General features: G+C 26.2%; 1 non-coding gene across 1 annotated transcript; it reads left to right on the forward strand.

Moving 5' to 3' along the window:
* Positions 1-3,252: 3,252 nt before the first annotated feature.
* On the forward strand, positions 3,253-3,325 carry Trnaf-gaa. Its single transcript has one exon. It is a non-coding gene; the product is annotated as a tRNA-Phe (tRNA).
* The last annotated feature ends 13,285 nt before the right edge of the window (positions 3,326-16,610 follow it).

Consider the following 16,610-nt stretch of genomic DNA (forward strand, 5'->3'; position numbering starts at 1 on the left):
GTTTGTTCTCATTTAGTTCATTTGTGTTGAAATAAAATAATTTATTTTAAACTTTCTTTGAAAATAATAATAATAATAATTTAAAAAAAAATACTAAAAAATAACTTGGAGGAGACATACCCGAAAATCCGATCCACCCATTTATTTGAGCCACATTGGCTATTGTTATATTTTAATATATTTGATAAATTATCTTTAAACATTAGAATTTATTTTCACTTACCAAGATCTACAAATATATTTTAACCTTCAAAATACGAGAAAAAAATATTTTTATCACATATGTTTCAAGATGTTATAACTGGAAGAGTTTTAATTTCGGTACCATAACATTATATTGTTTTTACGATAGAGCAGAGTTGAGATATTTAATACATTTTGTTTTAAATAGTAGTTTCAAACATGTTTTATCTATTGATTTAAATTAATCAAATGCGGTTTTGTTGAGATGTTTTAAATCGTTTAAAACATTTGATTTAATCAACGTGTAAAAAAAAACGTTGTTTTAAACAGAAAAATATATAATTTTTGGCCTACCATCTACAAGTTTTATTAAATTATCTGCAATAGTTAATTTATTATTTGATTTTTTTATTGTTCAGTGATTAAATGGTGTTTACCTTATGATCTAAGGCGTTAACGGTTAAATGGTTGTTGTTAGAGTAATCACAGAACATATTATCATATTATCATTATAGTATGATGTATATATGTTTTTCAATTACGAAATACCTACTTCAATATTATAACTCTTAGTTGATTGTTAAATCTTTTGAAAAATAAGAAATGCAGTAACACGAATTTTATCACATTCTAACACTTATAATCACAGTAATAATAAAACAATATTATTATATTGCATGGGAGCTAATTATAATACTTAATGTTATGTATTTTATTAATATTTATTAGTAAATAAATGATTCTATTAATTTTTATAGTATTGAAATATACCTAATATTTAATAAGAGTAATAACAAATTCAAGTCTACAGTAGTCATTATTATAAACACCTGCATTAGTTGTCAATACTTATTTTTAATTCTAATTTACAACATATTTATTTTTATTTTTATAATTTATTTATAGTCCGAACATAGTAGATACTTCTGGTTTTACATTTTTACTATTTAGTATTTGTATGTTATTACTTTTTAATTATCAGTGTTATTACTTATTAATTATTCGCAGGTTATTGCTACTATATTTAATATTATGTTTAATTATTTAATTATACTCCTTTATATAAAAAGTTCGTATATTATATTATAATTAAACCTATAAAAATAATTTGTTTTCGTTTAAAATTCGATTAAAATGTGTTTTAAACATGTTTAAAATGGTTAAAAAATTAATTGGAGTAAACATGTTTTAAACGATTAAAATTAATTTTTTGTTTTTTTATTATATAAAACATGTTTTTTATCAACTAGGCGATAGAGCAATTTTAGAGAAATTTATATACATACATGACCAAAAAATGTAATAAAATTTTAACCATATATTTATTTAAGTAAGTATGTATTTAAATTAGATAACGATTTTCCTAGATTCTCGTATGGAAAGCGGTTGGTTTTATTTTATTTTTTTTTGTTCCTGTGATTAAAATTGTTTTAATCAAAATATACTATAAAAGTTTATTATAATACCGTTTTAAGTAGAAAATTGGCCACAAACTGTACTTAAACGAATTATATTTTTTTTTAATGTATATTTGATAGCTAGAAAAATTGTAAAAAAAACTTTGAAACATTAATCAAATGTTTGCCACTATGGTTAACATTACTTTTTAATAGGGTGAGTACAGTATTATAAATAGTAAATGATACATACATTCCCAAACTTAAATTTTAGCTATATGTTTTGAAATCACTTATTTTAGCATTCTATTATATTAATCTTGTTTAATATTATAAAAAAAAAATTGCCTTTCATATTGTTATTAATAATGTATAAATACAATATTGGCTAAAATTCGATGAGAATTTGAATGGAAATAATTTTATTAATAAATATAATCAAATTTAAATGTTATAATACTTATTATATCTTGAAAGATTTAACAAATAATTTTCACGAAATCTAGATATTTTCAATCTATAATAAAAGTGAGTAGATATTATATTAATTATAGTGTTAAACCTATTGGAACCAATTTACTAATGTAGTGATTATTTTTTCATTGCCTCCAAAACAAAAGGGTTTATTTAATGTAATAGTTAATAATAATAAATTATTCTCTTGAATTTTCCATCAATCAATTGTTTTGAATTTATTATTTGTATTTATTTTAATACTCGTTTTTATTAGATAATATCTACAATATTTACAAAACGGAAAAACAAAAAAATGTTTCGCCTTTATTTGTATCATTATTGTAATATTGTAACATTTGTATTATGGTGAAGAAGAACTGTTTATATCTTAACGTCATATAGTATTTTTCAATATGATCATACTAATAAACTATAATTAGGTAGGTACACATTTTCAGGCTCGGTGCTAAGTATTTTGCCGTCCCTTTCAATAAATTTTTACCCTATTATTAGTACATAGGTAGTTATTTATACAAAATCAACAAAATTAATTACAAAATTGGTTATGTTTTTGAAGATCAAACTATAAAATTTCGTCTTCCAAAAAAAGCTTAGAGAAATTTTATTAATTATAAGTAGATTGAATTAAGGCACAATAATACTTTTATTTAATACAAATTTAGAAAAAATACAAATTATCAATTTATTTATTTCAGTGTTATACTGTTTTGAAATAAGTTTAAGGTACTCTATTAACCACTATCACACCTATATCTCCAATAATAATAATTATTAATTATTATAAATTATTTAATACAAATATCAGGCCCATACTGGCTGCTCTTATGGGGCGGTTACGAAAATAATTAAGGGCACCTTTTGTTATTTAATCCTTCAGGTTACCTTTGGCCCAATAGATTACAGATTAAAAAATTATAATTTAGGTTTAACGCTTGTCTTCACAAAAATATAAATATTTTTCATTGACGTATAGGTAACTGAAGACCATCGGGTTATTACTTGTTAATGAGAAACAATGGATATCTCTCCAAAATCTTAATGCAACGGTAATTTTTATGGGCGCGTCTTACATCTGGCTGGTCGCATGGTGGGCCAGTACGGGTCTTACAAAGATACACGATATCATAAAAAAAAAAAAAACTATTTAAATTTTTCATTAAGTTTTATACAGTAAAAAATGTCTAGATATTCATCTGCCGAAATAGCTCAGTTGGGAGAGCGTTAGACTGAAGATCTAAAGGTCCCTGGTTCGATCCCTGGTTTCGGCAATAATTTTTTGTCCTTTTTTACTTACCAATTTAGTTTTTGTTGTTGAGGTTTAGTATTCTTTATAATATTTCTTTTAATACAATATGTTTTCATAATATTTAATAAACAACATTTTTATTGAATAATTATTTGATGTTTTGATGCAATTAATTTTGTTCCTGTTATTCAAGTCTCGGAACTTTAGGCATTTGCATATTTGTTTAGAATGTACATATTCAAATTCTGATTCGATGCAAATTCGATCCATAGTACAGATTTCAAATATAAAAATGTTTGTTGTATATTTCGTTAGTTTTTGAAGGTTTAGCATATTTTAAGTTTATTAACTTTTATATGCATATTCATAGATTTAACGAATTAATTTTTTTTTTTCAAATTTATAGTTCTATTAAAAATATTAGACATATGACAACCAAAATTCTATATTTTATATCGTTTGACAAAATTAATTAATTCATTATTGGCTATTTGAGTAGGTATTACACCCAATGGTATAATCTCTAATATACTGAGAAATCGTAATAGTGATCGCCAACCGGCCTCCGTAATTATTGTTAACCACACTTACCAAGACATTATTATTGTACCATAAAGTGATCGTTATCAATATTTATTTATTGATATATATTATTATTTGAACTATTTTCGGTTTAATTTAAAAGTTTTTCTAATAAGTTCTAGACACTTCGGTTTGACATTTGAATTCTTTACTCGGTCATTTTTCCATACCATGTAGTCCAATAATAAAATTTATATAATGTCATTAACCTATTCTGTGACATTACCACACGTATTGACAAAATAATTCTCGTAGAAACGTTTATCATACTGTTGTCTATTTGTAGTCGATTAAAAAATACGCAATACGATTTTCATGTTCAGGTATTTATTTATTTATTAAGAGCATAAGCGGAAATTTGGTGAAATTAGTGGGGGGGGGGGGGGTGAGCATTATTTGTTTATTACATCTATAGCTACCCCTGTACGCAATTATTTATTTCAACAAGGCAATTTACAAAGTTTGACAATTAAACATACTCAATAATTTAACCAAAAAACAATTAGGTGCCTTATCTTAAACATTTTTGGAATTGGTATTCTAAACAGAAATTATTAATTAATTAAATTAAACAACTAATGCAGGTATTATTATATATTATTAATGTTACATTAATTACGACGTTCCAAGTTATGACAATAAATTTGTAAAATCTTAGAGTTTGATTTAATTTTTATCACAGAATATTTTTTTTTAATTTAGTTATTAAAAATGCATTTTACAATTATAATAATTATTGTATTTTTAGTCACTTAACAATTTTTAGGGCTAGGGGGCTAAGACCTGTACTGTACATTTCTGGGGGGGCTTAGTCCCTTCCCTCCCGATTTCCACCTATGATTAAGAGTTAATGTCCACAAAGCCCAAGAGTACAATTAAATAATTATTATAATCTAAAACAATATGATGTGAATAGTACAAAATAATAATCTCTATAAGTTATAATCAGGGCTCATAACTTATAGCTATAAAAAAGGTTGTTATAAGCGCTTAAATATGCACTAAAAATACTAAAATATGTAAAAAAAAAACGTTTGTATACAAAAATTATTATTTTATTATTTTAGCTTCTATTCTTAAAAAAAAAAAAAAAAAATAGATACTGAATTCACGAAACGAACTAGCATACGTACAGTACAAAAAATCAGAAACGACTGTAAAATGTTAATGAAAAATAATCTGTAAATAATCTGAGAATGATGATATCGGAATATCAAGAAAATGATATCGGTATAACCGAATACCTAGAAACTATAAAATACTACAGTACAAGTTACAATTATGTACAATTATAATGGTTTCCTTATCGATGGGATAACGAAGTTTCGGACGTCGCGCGTCGCCTAAACTCGTATATATAGTTTCTTCTGAATTATATAAGTTATATAAGAAGAAAAATTAATTAACACGAATTAACTACTATTAATATGAACAATTAATATGACTATAATTACTTATTTTTTAAGAAAAAATGTTTTAGGCTACTAAAAATTTTTTTTAAAAAATCAATGATAAAAATCATGCAAAAATCCAACAGTGAGCAAAAAAAAGCAAAATAGCACTTATACATGCAAAAATATGCAACATAAAATTCCGTATGTAGCTTCTTGGTTATCTGAAACAAATTTATAGCTCACATAGGTACATCTAGGACGTTTCAAAAAAAAATATGCAAATGCTAGAAGTTATGAACTCTGGTTATAATATTTTGAATACATGACATCTTAAATTCGCCTTATCATCTAAAAAAAATCAAAATCTTTTAATTCATTACACAAACTTGACATTCAGTATATAGGGCTACTTAGAACAAAATTTTTTATTTGTGTTTCAGTGTAAAATCAACAAAAATTACGAGTGGCAATAAAAAACCTTTTTAGTAATAATTATCTTCAAATATTTTTTTTGAAAAAAATTAAATTTTTGTAAAATAAGTATTTATTATAAAAAAACTGTAATCACAATACAATTTAAACACCCTTTTTACTATTATTACAAAAAGTTACAACATAATATACTTAAATACACGTACACAAACAATAAACATATAATATAAAATATAAATTAATGTTCTCTTTCTCTGTACTTACCTTGAAATGAATTTATTACTTTTACTCTAAATATATAGTGTAATACAATCTTATAAATGTAAATATAATATTATTAACTATAATACATTTAAATTCGACTGTAAATATAGATTTTTATATTTGGTTTTAAGGAAACCGAGAATCTTCTCCCTGTAATTACGTAACAGTAATATCATATTTACCCATATAAATGATCGTATCTCATTTTATGGGAGTTTTAAAGTTTAAAATTTAAACATTTTAATTCGAAGTTGAAAAAAATATATGATTTGGAAAATAATAAGGTAAGTATATTAGAGTAAGAATAGAAAGTGAACTAATACTATAATATTAAAAATAAGATTCATCTTGAATTTTTTCAAGACTACAAGACATTTCAAATACAATCATACTTTGAACCAGTGGTGGACATAACCGTAATTTCCGGATTATCCAGATTATTCAATTCAATTTTGCTGCTCAATGACTCATTTTTATATTTACTAAAATGCAATTGAGGTTTTGAGGTAAAGATTAGTTAGTTGAGTATTCAGTTATTATATCAGTGTAAGTCACAGTGGTATAAAGTAAACTCAACAATTTAATAACTTGATTTGGTAACTAATAATAAATTATAAAAATATTGAAGTCATGATAAGTATAAAACATATCATAAATTTGTTATTAAATTTTAATTACAATAATATAAAATAATTTATTTTACTATAAATTAAAAATAATTATAAATCACAAAAAAACAAATCCATAAATCCGGATAAATCGTATTTTCGAAAAATTTATATCTTCCGATTTCACGACTGTCCGTACTTTGAACATAAAATACAAACATAACTTTTTAGTATAGTAACATAATAAATTAAAAAGTTAATAAAAATAATAATCATTAATCAAATGTATGGACTAATGTTGTATATGTAATAGGTTCCAAAAAACGTTTAGAATATTATATACACGTGCAGTGGCGTATTTTCAATTTTTTCTGGGGGATCACAGTTTATACATAATTAATATAAACTATATATTATATTGTAATAGTTACGTCCTTATGCAGTTTTTGGAGGAGTTTGAACTAAATATATAATGTAATAATTGTATAGTCATATATGTATTTAGCACTATATATTATAAAGTATTGTTATAAAATAAATTCCAGTCGTCTCGATTTCTTGTCCAACTCCTCAAAAGTAATTTCAACTTCTCTGTGAATGTTTAACATGGCCAATTCTGCAAATAAGTAAGAATTTTAGTTTATTTTTTTATTTTTTGAAGAGGTTCTGGGGTGGGCCCATACCCCTGGCCCCCCCCCCCCCCGTAAATACGCCACTATACACGTGCGTTAACAGATATGATAAAATAAACACTGTAATTGATCACATTTTTCAATGAATATTACTTCGTGGAACATAAAATTTAGCTGTTTTGCAATCGATTCTTGAAGTTTTTATGCTTAAAAAGTTATCCGCGGACAGCTAGAGCACGAGCACCCTTTATGCCGACTTGATGTCATTATCATCATCATCATTATAGCAAACGTAATACTGCATATTATTATAACTAATTATTTTATTTATTTATTTATTTTTTTTTATTATTATTATTTATTGTTAACAATCCGATACGTTCGCGAAAAACTTTCTACAATAGCAACAATAGTTTTTATTACCTTTTACGCTGGAAAGGTCCATGACGATGCGCGTACGTGTCTCACTATTTTTATTTTATTATTATTATTTTTTTCTCTTCTTAATTCGATTTAATTTATATTTTCGTGTACCTACTTTCTCTCCGGACGAATCATTGAGACCCGATCGTCGAACGCGAGATCTCGGATACTGTCTTCACCGCCACCGCGGTGTTCGTACGAACCCGCTACCTTCGTTAACTTCACGTATTGTGTGAAGCACCTCGTAACGGACAAATTTAATATTCATAGCTTCAGCGATTCCGGTTAGGTGATAATGAATCACTCAGGACAAGTCCAAATTATCCGAATTACCTTCTATTGACTTACGTCAATACTTACGTCGTTTCTCAAATAGGTGGTTAAATTTAAAGTTAACGTGGAGAGTAAAATGATTTTAGATTTATTTGAGTTCTTCTTAATTATTAAAGAGAACACTTAATAGTTGATAATTTTTTTTTTTTTTTAATTAAGTATAATGTTTAAAAATAATAATTTTCATATAATAAAATATAATATGGTTGAATTAATTATGTTACATAGTTTATAGTTGTGATTTTCACAATAGACTTTAAAAATAATAATGTTGAATATTTACTTTAACAATACTAGCGATAAGTTAACAAACTAGTTATAATGATAATTAACCCCCGTTAATTGAGAATAAAAATGCTTACGATGATTGACCAAAGGTTAGGTTATTTATTAAGGCAATGACTAATATCAAAGTAATTATGTAACCTAACTCACGAAAATTAGGTCCGTCAGAGAGAAATCATACACAATCAAAGACTACCAAAAAGTCTTAGATTAATTTATGAATATCAGAGTAGTAAATAAATTAAAAAAAAAAAAAACCTCTAAACGTTAAAACTTATTCATCTTGTATATAAAAATAAATGTTTTTAGTAGTACTAGTTACTTCAAAGTTAAATTTTCTGTACTTGTTCAACATTTTGAGTTTGTAAGGTTTTATTTTACATTCGTAAAAATGTAAATAATATATAAAAAAATTCTCAGAACACAATTGGTGATGAAACAAAATGTTATTTGCTGTAGCGTATAAAAAATTCACAAGTGCTTATGTTTTCCCATATTTTATATGTACACTCAAGTGTTTTGTAGATGGAAAATTTAATAAATATCCTAAAATCGAATAAAATCTAACAATTACATAAAGTATATCTTTAAGTAAGGACTCAGTTCATTCTCCACAAACTTATTAACAAAATCTATAAAACCATAAAATGTATTTACTTAAGCTTTTAGTTTTTCAAGGAATACAATTACTCGTACGTTCAACAGAATCATCGGTAAGTACTCATGGTTCATCTGATCCCCTTGAAAGGAATGGTAATATCGATTCGATTGACACAAGCGCAGCAGATAGTTTGGAAAATACACTGATTAATACCGTGAACAATTATTACAATTATTATTACAATCATATTAAAGAAAAGAAATCATTAAAAAATAATATATTAGGTACAGAAGATGGTGAATTAAATGGTAAACATATAGTTGCTCTACAATTAGAGTTTAATATATTCATTGTCTTACTACATTTATATGGTTATTATCTTAAAATACTTCCGGAAGAAAATGCAGTCTTAAGAGATAGATATCTTGAAAATGAAATTATTGACTTATTACAATCATACTATGTAGAGGCAATATGTTCTCTTACTCCACGATGTTTCGATTTCATCTACATTTATGCATATTCATTTTTAAACTTCGGTAAACTATTCAAATTGCATACGAACCTTTGTTACTCTCGCAAAGTATACCTTACAAAATATCATATTCAAGGTAACATCGATAACATAGAATTATTGTCTTCTACAAATATTCAATATAAACGTATACAATCGTTATACAAACAAATTTTTAAAGAAAAGTTAATTGCGTTAGAAATCAAACCTAATACTCTAAGAAATGACGAAACATTTATAAAAACCATATTCGAAATTATTAATAAAATTGATAAAAAAAACACTATACAAAGTAGTGATTGGAGAAATAAATTTATTTTAAAAGATCATTTTAGTTCACCAGAATTCGAAAAACTATTTCCAGATAATTTGAAGTTAACTTTTGAAAGTTCACAACCTCAAAGTCAAGTACTCAGTAACAATTTAAAAAAAATTATCGATAATAATAAAATAATGTTGTTTCATATAGAAATAGATGAACATGTAACAAAATCAGTAGTTAGTTCGGAGAAAAAATATAACTTGCTATTAAGTAAATTATTACTTTACTTTATCAAAGGAATTGAAATTTATTTTCGAAAAGAAGTATTTTCTCAAAATTATGATAAACTCGAAAAACAAACTATCAGTATCGATGATGAAACGATTAAAAACTTAATATCGATGGATAATATGCTCGATAAGGTTTGCAAACATATTCCTTTAATTCTGTATCATTTGATTATTAATGAAATCCACAACTCAAATTTAATCAATTTGTATTTAACAATATGCAGTGATTGGTTAAATTTTTTAAATGTCCGATGTTTATGCGATAAAAGCGAAAAAAGAAAAATGTTGTACAATCTGCAATGTGTAAGACAGTCAGTGAATGAAAAATTATTGCTAAATTATCTTATGATAAAGGAAACGACCAGTTATGATGATTACTTAAAGAATAATTTACCAAAAAAAGAATTGTTAGTGTCGACTATTCAAACTATTCATTCAGAGTTAGACACGTATTACGAGCCTGAAAAAATTAATGTTTGGTCGTCATTTGATTGGTTAAGTGGAGTACACGTTTTTACTGAAACTCAATATTCCGATTACTTGAACTCGGTACAAAATTGGATAGGAACTCTTGATGAAGAAAATGTTCCGTTAATAGAGATGTACAATCAACTATTACCATGGAATTTAAATATAGGTACAGTACTTGGTTTTAAAATAATTACTGACAATTGTTTTACTTTAATATTAAATAATTTCTATTATCGTCAAATAACAATAGTTGTATTTTATATTAAATTCAATAATATAAATCATTTCGACGACAAAGTAATCCAACGCTTGAAAAAATATTTTGATCCTTATGAAAAAGGAAAACAACAGTTGTATAATTTCATGTCCTTGACCGATAAGACATTTACGTTTATCGACGTAGTTAAAATAATGATTGAAAATCTTAAGCTTCAGAACTTCGCAAAAATTGCTGCAATGGTTGATTCAGAATTTTATAAACAATTGTTTAATGCTTATAATTTATTAAGTAATCGAAAAACAAAATTTGAAACTCATTTGAATAAAATATTTTTAAAAAACTGTTACAATATTGTACATTTTATAAACACGTATTTTTCTATTGTACAAAAATCAAAATTAATAACTAATGATTTTCTGAACTCTAATACATGTAAAAATAACGATTTAGATAGTATATTTACGATTATACCAAGTTAATCCAAGTGAATTTTTTTAATGACAGTTTTGACGTTGAATCCAATGTCAAAACTGTCATTAAAAAAAATTGAACTTGACTCATCAAGAATTCAAAACGTAGAATATATAGATTAATTTAGGTACTATTTTATCACATACTTGTTTTGAGTTTTTTTATGTCTTAATATTTTTATTATTAATAGATGGGTATATATTTCAAATTTTTATTTAAAAAACAAAAATTGAAATAATATTATTGATTTCAGTAATGCTGTGTAAACTTAACATTTATAACTCCGTGTGTAGCAAATCTAAAATTGTATTTATTAATATGTTATTGTTTTAAAATATTTATGTTGGGTAACATATTAAATATATGATTTAATAGGTGATAATGATTAATGATAAACATTATGTACGCTATTATTTTCCAATTGTTTCTGTTGTATTATATAAAACTGAAAAAAAATGAGATGAGCAAAAATGTATTTATCTAATTCTTATTTTTTCCTATTGTTTGATATCCTGTAAAATCATAACCAGTTATATTACCTGTTATATCTTTCTATATCGTTTTCATTATTTATTGAACTCTGTCACATCTGAATGTGCAGTAACCTCTGTAATGGTAGGAATTTTATAAATTGTATGTCTACCTATTTTTTTTTTTTTTGTTTTTTAAAGTAATTGTTTGCCAACAGACGAATTGACTAAGAATTTACTTGCGTAATACAAATATAAAACCAAAACATAATTGACAAATGTGATAACAATTCATATCAATACCAATTAAAAAAATTTACAATAATACAAATAAATCACTTCGAGATCATCAAAATGTTCGGGCCGTGTGCGTAAAGTCTTTTTACGCTTAATATCGGACACCAAAATGCATACATCCACCGAAAAATGATTTAATGGACACTATGTGTATTCGTATGTGCATACATGCATAGCTCAATCAGAGTGGTTAGGACTGCCTCGCAAATCTGATAAACTACGTGGTAAATGTGGGTGTGTAAATGTGTATTTGTTTGTTTATATTTTCAAAAAAAAAAAAAAAAAATGGTAACTAACAGTGCTGCAATCACATTAACTTGGGCCCGTATGCAATGGCGTAGTAGCATATGGCGAACTGTGCCTATGCCAGGAGCGCAAAATTATGGAAAAATCTTATTTTTATCCTACAATCAAATTAAAAATGTTCTATTATACTTTTTGAAATACACAAATGTTCTATTTGTACAGACTACATTTGAATTTAATGATGAAATTATGAAAATAACACAAGGGCATTTAAATAAAAAACTTCATATGAAGAAATTATCGATAAATTTACTAGTCATAAAGCGAGAAAAGCAAATTTTCAACGTTTATACACTGTAATAATTACTTATAAATAAAAATTGTATTTTTTAAATAAAATATTGTATCATCAAATTTTAATTGGTTAAAAAGCGTTTTTTTTTCAAGTTTGCCAGAGGCGCCAGCGAGTCTTCCTACGCTATTGACCGTGTGTAAGTAAAATTAATGCCCTACCTCGCATCCAGACTCTGCAGGGAAACCGTACCGTAATGGACCAAAATATTTTGAATTTCGATTATACAGGCTGTAAAAGAAACGTTGATGCACCATAATGTGTAAAAAACAAAATCAATCAATTATTTTTCAATCTCCATAAGTAATTATTATTACAAAATGGTTTTATTTTCTTAGTGCAATGAAAAACAACAATAAAAACAAATAAATGCAGTGATGCAATAAAAAACAATAATAATAAATGCTCTTACCCAAAATACCATTTCTTTAGCAAATACTTACGAAACATAAAAAATATTGAAATTTAATAAAAAAAACTTTTTGAAAAATAAAAAGTCAATTTACTTGTTTATAAAAACTTTTTAATTAATAATTACAATTTATGATATTTACTTTTTATAAAAATAATTCATCATCATTTATTTTTCCATGTGTTCAGATGTCATATTTGTCTTATCATTTATTATATGTTTATAAATACTTAATGATCTTTTTACATCTACTAATAGCAGTGATACATGTTTCATATTAGCCGTAGAGTAAACAGTGAAGTTTTCTGAAAGCTATATTTAATTTTTTTTTCTGGTATAATTAATCCAATTTGTTTTAATTCTTGTTAAATTCCTTTATTTCTGTACAACAATTAAGAATAAACCTTGTGTATTTGATAAATCGTAATCTAGTTTCTACTCTTATATAAAAAATAAACTAATTGATTTAATGAACTTTTGTACAAAATATGCTTGAATATTCAAAATTTTTCAAATACCCGGTCATCCTAAAAATATACATTTATATGCAAAATAAATATTTTCCCAGGCATTCTCTGTTACACAAATCGTCCACATTTCTTGTTCCCATCAAATATCCATGAAAAATACTTAAACGCATATGAATCCGGACTACCATGACAGTAAAAACTGTAAAACGCTGTTAGCTCTACGGTTCCAAACCTCAGCGTGTATTGTTATGAAATAAAAGCGGTTTTTTTTTTTTTTTTACATAATTTTTTTAAATTTTTTTTTAATTTTGCCGCCGACTATGTTACCGGTCCAAAATTGCACACGATGCTTGATGATACGGCGTGCGTATTAAATAATGACAGCTGGTTTAGGCAAACGCGGTAATCGAGACGGGAACGAATACACTGACGCAACGCAAAACGTCTTGTGACTAATAATACATGATAATAATACATTGGACATGCACGTAAAAAAATTTTTTGGGCACCGCAATCGGTAACGCATCACGTTTACTATCCAGGGGTGGATCTAGGGGGGGGGGTCAGCTGACCCACAATTAATATTTGTTGAAAAAATTGGCCTCTTGAACATTTTTCCTCTTTTTAGACCTTGGTTTGGACTCTTGGACAGTTGGCCCATCGGAGTTACTTGAAAAATGAATGCCATGTATATTCAAAATTTAAAATTTTTCAATTCATAATTTTTATTTTAAATTATATCGTTTTAGTAAAATGTTAAGTAAATCATATTTTATTCCGTACGTTTGTTGAGCTGATAAAATTAGATTATATTTATTAATCGTAAATAAGTCACTATCGGTGGTATTACTAATTCTAAAATGTTATATAAATACACTTATACACTTTTATGAGCATATTGTGTTTTTTTTTTTACAAGGTATTAATTTCTAATTCATTTTCATCCCTAATAAATGGCCTCTTGAAATGGTTTGACCCACAGTTCCCCGACTCTGGATCCGCCCCTGTTACTACCGTTGTTGTCCAAGCCACGTGTACAGATACGATCAACGGTGGGTGTCGTGCGTGAACGCATGGATGATTTAAGAAATCACGCGTTGACGTCAGTGATCGAATAATTACAATTTATTAATTTTTTTTTTCTGTTCAATAATTAAAGTACAATATATTCAACAGAAAGAAAGAAGAATAAAAACTGGGCATTTCGAGAATGTTGAACTTGCAATTCTTTTCGCGGGTAACGTTGTGCACGCAGCAATCATTTTTAAATATTCTTAACGGGCAACAAAACAACGTTTGCCGGGACAGAGCTATTTATTCAGTTATTAGTTATTTAGTTATTGTATACCTCTATACCGGTGATTCTCAAAATTTTTCGCTGTCAGAGCCCTTATATTTTTAAAAAAAAATTTCGAAGTCAAAAAAATCAAAAATATCTATTTGAGATCATAATAATAAGTGCATATAGTAATAATATTTCGTCAAATTAATCAACATTTATCATTGATCGATTCTAAATATTCCTTTAACGAGGTAAAACTATAAACTTTTTGTCGAAAAAAAGACACAGCCTAGAATTAAATTTTTTTTTTTTTGAAAAAGCTCAGATTTTGTCATTTTATTTGAAAACTCTAGTCGTTTCACCTTGAATTAATAAACAAATAAAATAAAATCTTGTGAAAATATTAACCAAGTAATGAAGTCGATATAGCCTAATTTTTTCAGTAAGTCCGATTTCAAATTAAATGAGTGTTCGGTGAAAAAAACGTACATTTCAATGCGTAGTTCAAGTAATCGTACAAGTGTTTTTATGCAGTAACTAAAGAATATAATATTCAGTTGTTAATCTTACTCTCATTTGGACTATTCGTTTTCTATTCTATCCGTTCTGTTATCCAAATTATTATTTATCATAAATTGTTCAAATTATAGTAACGTGCAGATCGCTTCCGGTAACCGATCAATAATTGATAAGTTATGTAAGTGTTAATATATAATATAACACACTTAAAAAATATAATTGTACCTGTGTCAACTGTATACATTGCCCGCTCGAGGATCAATATTCTATAGAATAATTATATCAATTTTATATTTTTCCTGCTAATTTTGCTATTCTATAAAATACCGGATATAATTATTTGCCGGTAATATATATAATACACATAGAATAATACATTTATATTACTATGGTTCGTATTTTACCGGTTTACGACTCAACGTCAGAATATAATTATATATATATATGTACAATTAAAAATGGTATTTAAACTGTAATTTATGACAAATATTCATATATATATCCTATTAAATATATCCACAATCAATAGTTTATAAGCATAGAACATTATAAAAAACAGATTCCACGTTTATGGTTTTTGATTCGAACGTTTACCGCAAAGAGAAAGTGGTTAAGAACATTGATGCAAGTTTTTCGAATTACATTAAAATGAATCGGTACCACACGATAAGAATAAATAATAACCTTGTATTTGATGACAGCCAGTATTTTCATTGTAATTTCAAACAACATGCCCACTGTACGCATATAAAACACTATATGCGCTTTACGTAAAATAGAAATTTGTCGTATTAGCGCAATGGCCGAATGTTTTCGGTAATTTATTCACCGATCGCTGTGAAATTTATAGAAACCTTTCGACCTCGATTTCCGCCTGTCAACCCGATTATTCCAGCAATTGTTTTTCTGACACGGCCGAACTTCGATGTCCCAAGCAAGTCTTGTTGTTGGTGTGAAACAAAAATAATTAATTAATCGAACGCGTGTTTGTATGATCACCGTCGACATGCGGTGCAAAACCGTAACGATTATGATTCGTATTTCTGAATTTTGATTAACTTTAAATGTTATTGGGAAGTAAGTTTCTATTTTGAATTCTACACTACTTGGAAACCATATACTTTCGTTAGTCTATTCACCGGGGAATATTAAATATGAATACTTCTTTTCTTAGTTTGTCGAATAATATAAAAGGAAATATAGAAAACCTTACTGTTGACGTCGACTTAAAATGATTTGATTGTTTTGGTGGTTTTTTTTAAGTGAGATGATCAGAGATATAATTTATAATTATAAAACTATCGCCAGAAAAAAATTTCCTAGTTCTGGCGATAAAGATTTACATGAACGAACTAAGAAGAGAAATAATTCATTTAAAAATTCTGCGGTGAACAGACTAACGAAAGTATATCATTTTCAATTAGTGGAAAATCCAAAATAGAAACTTACTTCCCAATTATAGATATATTAATAACTC

This window comes from Sipha flava, unplaced genomic scaffold (genome assembly GCF_003268045.1).
Source record: "Sipha flava isolate LNK unplaced genomic scaffold, YSA_version1 113_pilon_pilon, whole genome shotgun sequence".
Taxonomy (NCBI): Eukaryota; Metazoa; Arthropoda; class Insecta; order Hemiptera; family Aphididae; genus Sipha; species Sipha flava.